At 44.7% G+C, this 8,403-nt stretch overlaps 1 pseudogene; it reads right to left on the bottom strand.

The window, feature by feature from the left end:
• Positions 1 to 5,477: 5,477 nt before the first annotated feature.
• LOC149216009 (tyrosine--tRNA ligase, chloroplastic/mitochondrial pseudogene) lies at positions 5,478 to 7,868 on the bottom strand (annotated as a pseudogene).
• Between the last annotated feature and the right edge of the window lie 535 nt (positions 7,869 to 8,403).

Raw genomic sequence — 8,403 nt, 5'->3', positions numbered from 1 at the left:
CCTGAAAAGGGCTATGGCCAGTGGAGCTGTGAAGAGCTCGGTTGTAGCTGTGCTGAACATAGGGGAGGCTCTCGTCCCATGTGCGTGGATGCTTTGAGTTATGCATGCGCAGAATGTGCACAATCTTCCTGTTGACAACCTCTGTCTGGCCATCAGTTTGAGGATGGAAGGCTGTGGACTTCGTGAGTTTGGTGTCCAGCATTGACCAGAGACTGGACCAAAATGTGCTGAGAAACCGACTGTCCCGATCTGAGATGATAGACTGTGGGATCCCAAAGTGCACCCACACTCGTTCAAAGAAGAGTTTAGCAGTGGCTTCTGCTGTGATATTCTTTTTGCAGGCCACCATAATGGCCATCTTCGAGAACCTGTCGACGACCACAAAAACACAGTCATTTCCATGCTTAGTGGAAGGAAGGCCTGACATGTAATCCATGGAGATGGATTCCCAAGGTCGACTAGGGGTAGGCAACGGGGTATAGAGGCCGTGCTTCTTAATGGTCGGTTTGGCAATGGCACAGGCAGTACATGATTGGATGTACTTCCCAACATCCTGTCGAAGATTCGGCCAATAGAAATAATTTTGCAGTACTGCCACTGTTTTCTCGACCCCGAAATGCCCAGCAGCCCGACTGTAGTGTGCTTCCCAAATCATCTTGGCACGCTCGCTTGAAGGAACACAAAGGTGACCGAGGTGGCATAATAGGGCACCCTGGAGGTGAAAATCTGCAACATGCCGACCCTCCAAGAGTGTCTGGTATGTGTGGCCGAATTCTAGGTCGCTTTTGTAGAGAAGTGGCCAATCAGAAGTCTCATGCCCACAAGAGTTGAGCACGGTGGTTAGCGCCATGATTGGTGGCCGACTGAGGAAATCTGCAACATTATTGGTGCTGCCCTTTTTATACTTGATATTCAAGTGAAACTGTTGCAGGTATGTAGACCACTTCTGATGGCGATCATTCTGCAATTTCCCTTGGGTCTGTATGAACTGCAGAGGTCGGTGGTCTGTGTGGATGACCATTTCCTTCCCCAAAATGTAATGCTTCCATTGTCGGCAGGCCTGTACAATGGAATACATCTCTTTATCATAAGTGGGGTACTTCCGGACTGTGTCTGAAAGTGTTTCACTGTGATATGCCACTGGATGTCCATGTTGAGTAAGGACTGCCCCAATAGCATAGTCAAAGGCATCTGTCTCGACCTCAAATGGTTGTTGTAAATCTGGTAACGCTAGCACTGGTGCCGTGCAGAGGCGATCCTTCAAGTCCCTGAATGCCTTCTGTTGAGATTCAGACCAAAAGAATTTTGCTTTCGCCCCGCCCTTGGTGACTTGACTCAAGGGCCAAGAAATATGAAAAAACCCCAACACAAACCTGCGGTAGAAGTTGGCAAGCCCTAGAAAGCTGCGGAGCTCTGTTAGAGTGGTTGGAGAGGGCCAATCCCGAATGACTTGGATCTTGGCTGGATCGACATGCACCCCATGTTCATCAATGATGTATCCCAGATACTGAACCTGGGTCATGCCAAAAGTGCATTTCTCCAAATTGGCACATAGCTTGTGTTGCCGCAGTGTTTGGAGAACCTGTCGGATGTGGTGGAGGTGCTCTTCCCAACTCTGGCTGAAGATCAGAATGTCATCCAAGTATACTACTACAAAGGAGTTGGTGAATGGCCGCAAGATGTCATCCATTAGCCTCATAAAGGTTGCAGGAGCATTCGTCAATTCGAAAGGCATGACCAACCATTCGAAGAGGCCCTCCTTGGATTTGAAGGCAGTCTTCCACACATCGGAGGGTTCGATTGGTACCTGGTGATATCCTGACTTCAGATCGATCTTGCTGAAATATTTCGCCCCCTTTAGTTGGTCTAGGAGGTCATCAATCCGCGGGATCGGGTACCTATTACGGACAATGATCTTGTTCAGCGCCCGGTAGTCAATACAGAGTCTCCACGTCCCATCCTTCTTCTGTACCAACACGATCGGGCTCCCACAGGGCGATGAACTCGAACGGATGTGACCTTTCTGCAGGAGCTCCTGAATCTGCATCTTGATTTCATCGTTCTCCAGAACGGAGCACCGATAAATTGGTCCATTGGGTAGCGACGCACCTGGGGTCAGATCGATGGAGTGCTTGACTTGACAGTGCAGAGGAACCCCTGCCGGGGAGGTGAAGATGTCCTCGTACTCCTCCACAACCTTGTCCATCTGTAGTTGTCGTGCAGAGGGACCCCGTTTGGAGGCCGCGACCACTGTCTTCTTCTTTCCTTGAGGGCGTATCATCAGGAAAACAAATTTCCTGGTTTTGGAAATGATCTTACTGCATTGTTTTGCAGTAATCAAAGAGATGGCGGCAGGTGGTGCTACCTCTGGTATCCTGAACAACTTATTTCCCAATGTAATAATAACAGCACGGGGCCTTGATTCATACACAGCATGTCGCTTCCACAAGTATGGTTGTCCTAGTAATACATCACAAACTTCAAGGGGAGCAATGTCACACAATACCTCATCCGTGAAGGGCTTGATGTTGTATGGAAGGCGACACTGCCGGCTCACGCGAAGATCTCGTCCTTGGTGGAGCCACCCGATGGTGTATGGTTGTGGATGTGCTGTGGTCAGTAAGCCCAACCGCTTCACGACCTCTGCCGAAATGAGGTTCTTTTGACTCCCGCTATCAATAATGAACTGTATCGGGGAGCCCTTTACCCACATTTGGGAGTGGAAGAGACGCTCCTCCTCCTCTGGATCTTCGCGGTAGCAACAGTGGCGCTGGGATCCGCATCAATGATCTGCTTCCCTTTTTCATACCCCTTATCGGGTTCTGACTCAGAGTCGGAACATGCATCTGATTCTGAAACCTTTAGCTCAGCCACTAGTGACTGCTTGGCCCGACACTCACTTGTGTTGTGACTGGAGCTCTTATGGAACTCGCACCATTTTCCAGTGTCCTTTCTCGACTTCGCGGCGCTGTTCTTTGCTTGCAGCTTCGGCTGGTTGTCTTGGGTTGTCCCGCCTTGGCTTTGTCCTTTGTTCTGTGGTTTAGGGGCACCTTTCCCTTGCTTTGGATTCGCAGATCCAAAGTCTCGCTTCTTTTGTTTAAACTTCTGCTCGACCTTGACGGCATATCGGTATGCTGCGCCGAGCGAGGGGATGTTTAGGAATTGTATTTCTTCCTGGATGTACTTGTGCAGGCAGCCACGGTATTTGAGTATCAAATGTTGCTCCGAATTCTTGATACCCAACTTTGTGCAAAGGGTATGGAAAAGATTGGTGAACTCCGGCACGTCTTGGTCCCTTCCCTGCCGCAGCGTGGTCCACTTTATGTATTCATCCTCATAGCTTCCGACAGGGTAGTACTGCTCCTTGATGGCATCCCGGAACGAAGCCCAGGTGGGTGCGGCTGAAAATAGTGAGCCAGTACTTTCATCCTTCTGCTCGCAGTAGGTTTCCCACCAGTCCTTGACGTGGGGGGCTGCTTTGAGAAGAGCAAAAACAATCTTTTCCCGACTCGAAAATTCATGAACAGAAAAATAACCCTCTAGCAGATTTAACCATTTATCTACGGCATCTGCGTCTATCTGACCCTCGAATATGGGGATTTCAAAATTAACTTGTACCTTAAAGGGTGTGGCGTTTCCAGAGTAGCTGCTGGAAGTCGATGCGTTGCTTCTGGGTAGCCGCTGAAGGATCTGGGCAAAGCTGTCCATCATCGCGTTCCGTTGTCGCTCGAGGGCTTCTTCGAGCAAGATTTTGATGGGATCTCCTGCCCCCTCGTCTTTCTTCTCGTTTGCCATGGGAGGCCGTCGGGATTTGCGAGGCTGGTCTTGCAAAGGTTCAACCAGTTCAAGCCCTAACTCCTTATATCCCGACCTTGTTGGGGACATGCAAAGAAAAACAGAGAAAAAGCAGACCGCTCTGATACCACTGATCCGAATTTAAACAGGAACGCAACAAATTACAGAGATAACCATATACACAAAAGATGCAGCGGAAATAATACTTCATTTCATTAATGGAAAATACTGAAATATGCTTACAACCAGAAATGGAAATAAACCAGCTAGGGCGATGGTAGCTTATCTCTGAGAAGAGATGTGATGGCTACATACCTCTGAACTGTCTTACAATGAGGCTCGAAGGCCTATTTATTGTTGAGAAACAATGGAAAACCCTTAACATTCCAAAACCTAACCCTAGGAGATGAAACGCCAAACTGTGGGCCCCGTTTGGGGTAAATTTGTACATCAACTTCCCGGGGTCGTAACTTTGGCATATGATCTCCATTTGACGCGTACAATAGCTCGTTAGAAATATCTATCCGAGCACTATCATTGTTGGAACGGGCAACATCGGTCCATTCCATGGACCCATGTTGCCCTCGGATTCCCCAAAAAACGTCGTTTAGGGCCTCAAAACGGCTCCGGAATTTCAGGACCCGAAAAAACTGCTAAAAATAGTAAGTTGTGCTACAATTAAGGAAACTGAAAATGCTGAGAAAGACAATGGTGGGGGTCCAAGTGGACTTGGCAGGTCGCCACCAATATCCACCTGGATCAATACCACTGTGAACACCCTCATTGGCATGAAGATCATGGTATAGTAAATTTGGTTTCAGTTTTCAGTTGCCTAGTTTTCAGTAATTCACTAAGTAGTTGCAGTGTTATTTAACATACCACTGTGAACACCCTCATTGGCATAAAGATCATGGCATAGTGGGACTTATATGTCTTCATATCAAGGCTTCACCTCTTCATTAGTTGTTATTAGATTATAATTATATATGTCTTCATATCAAGGCTTCACCTCTTCATCAGTTGTTATTAGATTATAACTACAATTATTCTAGGTCTTTGCCCATTTACATTTACATGCCCATACAAAGGGATCACTAACATAATTAATTATAATAGCAACATCAATGGGAGTTAAGTGCTGGGGATTATATTCCCATACAGGAATCAATAACATAATTAATTACAATTACAATATTAACGTGGGTTAAGAGTTGGGGAACGGGATATTACTATGTCAATGTGGGTGAAGAGCTGGGGACCGGGATATTACAGTGCTCGCTGAGGAACCAATCAATAAGGTCTATTGCCTATATATGAAAATGACCTTTTAACTTTATGAAAGATATCCCTACGCCTTAAAATGTTAGGAAATGTATAAATTTACTGTAACTGTTTCGATTGCCCAAAATCTCATGAGAATACCTCGAGTGAACATACATGTCAAACTGCATCTATGAATCTAAGAAAATTGTGCCAAGCTAGAACAACTCACCTACAAATGTCTATTTGAAATCAGTTTAGTGTGTATCATGAACATTGACAAGTTGACTACATCAGTCGTTTGAAGCAAAAGACACACATAACTGAAACAATCTCAAGCCTACTATCATGGTTCATTGAAAACAAATTTTAGGTAATTTATCCATTCAAACAATCAATTTCCTGAAAGCCATCCGCATGAATTAAGTTATCCTTACAACCAACTTGTTCTTTTTGCCTGCTGATAGAAACAACAATTTATCATCGACAATATTAGTTGCTTCAATAATTTCCCCCTCGTTGTCTACTCTTTGGTTATTCATGTAGAGACCTCCTTGTCTTAATGAGACGCTTCACTGTTGCTTTAGTTGGCAGCAACTCGACTTTCACAGATAAATCCACCAGAGATGAACTCAACACCTCATTATACGACAACAAGGAGGATGGTACTTCATTTGCAATGGCATCAGTAGTTTTCCATTCTAAGTGAGTCTTTGAACCATGAGCCGAAGCCTATGTTGCCCTCAAGGCCTCCAATCCTTCTTCACCATGAACGAAACAATTCACTTCTTCAGCAAGTTTGCTTGGAACAGAATTGGGGACGTACCCAAGCTTTCTCATGCCTTCTTCAAGCTCAGAAATTTTTTCCAGGATCAAGAAAGCAAGCTTTTTCAAAAATAATATCACATTTGCATCAGAGATCCCAATAAAATGTTGGTAAAACTTGTAAGGGGAAAGCATGGAAGCAGAGAGCCAAATCACCCCATCCTCTGACTTCCCAAACTTGGTCCCATCACCTCTCAAAATAAGTGGAAATGTCAACCCATAAGTCCCTTCTTGCTGAAGAACCTTCCCAATCAATTCAGTCCCTGCAGTTATATTCCGCCATTGATCACTTCCCCAATCTGAACCGAAACATTCTCATTCTTAAATAGGTGAAGAAAATCATAACCATGCAGCAATTGATATGAAAAATCAGTGAAGCTCATCCCCTCCTCTGACTGCAGCCTCTTCTTCACACTCTCCTTGGCAATCACGGTGCCCACTCTTGCATGCTTCCCGATATCTCTGAGAAAATCCAGCAGCTTGAATTATTTCCACCAATCATAATGATTTATCACTATAGCATAAGAATGACGAAATCCTAAATTTCCATCATGGATATCATTCGTCTGCCCTAATATCTGCTATAGTATTATCCTAATACCACCAGAATTCCTACTAATTGTTTCTTCATCTAGTACAGGGTGTTCAGAGCTTTTACCAGAGGGGTCCCCAACCCTACCAGTGGCCCCCCAACTAAAGCTACAGGCACATGGCCACATTTTTTAAACCATGATAATACAATAATACAAAGCAAGTTTCCCAAATGAAAACTCTCTGCAGTTGGATCAAAACCACAATAAACTTTAATGGGCCTAGTCCTAGGGTTGGAGCAAGCTACCCGGTGATCTTAGTGGGTAATGGATTCTATCAGGGCCTGTTCTTCCAAGATGTCAATTACATTATGGTGTATCCTAAGAAGCTCTCTGTACCTTTGAATTTCATTTATTGTCGCTTGGGCAGCTTTGGTGCATAAACTCGGACTAGAGTTGAGGTTTGTATTGAAAGGTTGAAACTTGACCAAGTATTCATGTTTTCGAGCATTGAAAAAACTATGAGTAATGGCTACAGTGCTAATAAGATAAATATATTTATGTCCAACTATTGAAAACAAAGTAGGTCAAAGGGATTTTTGAGTACAATGATGTCCATACAATGTGGGAGAACCAAACAGTGTCCTATAAAAGATACAATGCATGAATATAAAAGATACAATGTATGGAATGCCCTGGCAGAGAAGATCCAAGAGCTAATGGGTTGGAGGATCAAACCCATCTCTCCTAACATCTAAGGCTAAATGAAGAACATTGAAGAAAACTCCACAAACTTTGTTGGACCGATGAAGGGCCAAGGGAAAGTGCAAGCTGCACACTAAATCGTTCCCTGGGGGAGTTCGCGCATTGCTGATGTCTGGAGGACCTAGTCTGTCTCCCAAGAATGGAGCTAAGATAGATTTTCTATTGAGATCTCGTGTGGTGGGGTGAGGTCCCACGGATCCTCATTGATATATAGTCTAGATATGTATTGGTATCAATCAATCTCTTTGTGCCCTTGCCTAAAGGTAGTACTCTGAAAAATGTCGTGATCCTCTATATGGGGTCAGGTCAGATGGGAGGCTAAAGAATATGTGCTCAAAACCTGAGAGCCTCCTGCATATATAGGGCCAAACATCTCTGATTGGGATACCTGAAATATTTTGCGAGGGTTTGAGAATTTATGAACAAGTAATGGAACCTTCCTCAGGTCTCGTAGTAGACAAGGCATCCAAAAATGAAGTGCACCACGGTCTCCACTTCCTATAAATGACATACCTGGAAGATTATGTTTGATCTATCAATCTAGTGGTCTGTCTCTACCCGAAGTCTATGAGAACCTACTCTAAACCGACCTAGAGGAATGTGAAGAGCATGCATCCAGTGGCGAAACATATATTGGGGTAGAACAATGAGCCTGTCTCTCAACTCTAAGAAGTGCTCAGCATAGAAGGCCATCTTTGGGCGCAACCCTCTTGGAGGATTGACCTAGGTGACCTGGATGAACTGCCTGTAGATGTCCTCCCTGATGATCTTGTTCAACTCTTGTCTAGTTGGTAAAAGGAGACTAGGAGCATCTAAGGAATACCGAAAAGGAGGGAGACAATCCAACTAAATGCCCATTGATTCTAAGAGATCTGAAACTCCTGTAAACCAACATCTAGCCCGAGCTGAGGAAGTATAACGAGCAATAGTCTCAGAGGAGTAAGATGCCAAGTAAGGATATCAATACCTACTATTTGTCAAGTCTACAAAGTCCTAAACATATGCAAGAATGAGACTAATCTGAAGACCGTCTCAAGCCGAAAGGGATGAGCTCCAAACTTTGCAAGGATGATATGCTGAGGTACTATCTGTTTGCATCTAATGATGCAACAAAGAAGAAGAATTTGGACTCTCTCAATTGAAGCCCAATCTAACTCAAGTAAAGACAGTCCCCGAATCTCTGAGCCACATAGAACAGTGGGACGAATCAAGGTGTCCATGAGGCTCA

The sequence above is a fragment of the Pinus tabuliformis genome, chromosome 1_1, assembly GCF_031772625.1.
Source record: "Pinus tabuliformis cultivar Carrire ecotype Pingquan chromosome 1_1, CPIR1, whole genome shotgun sequence".
Lineage (NCBI taxonomy): Eukaryota > Viridiplantae > Streptophyta > Pinopsida > Pinales > Pinaceae > Pinus > Pinus tabuliformis.
The sequence above is the reverse complement of the archived record's forward strand: the minus strand, read 5'-3'. Positions and strand labels throughout refer to the sequence as shown.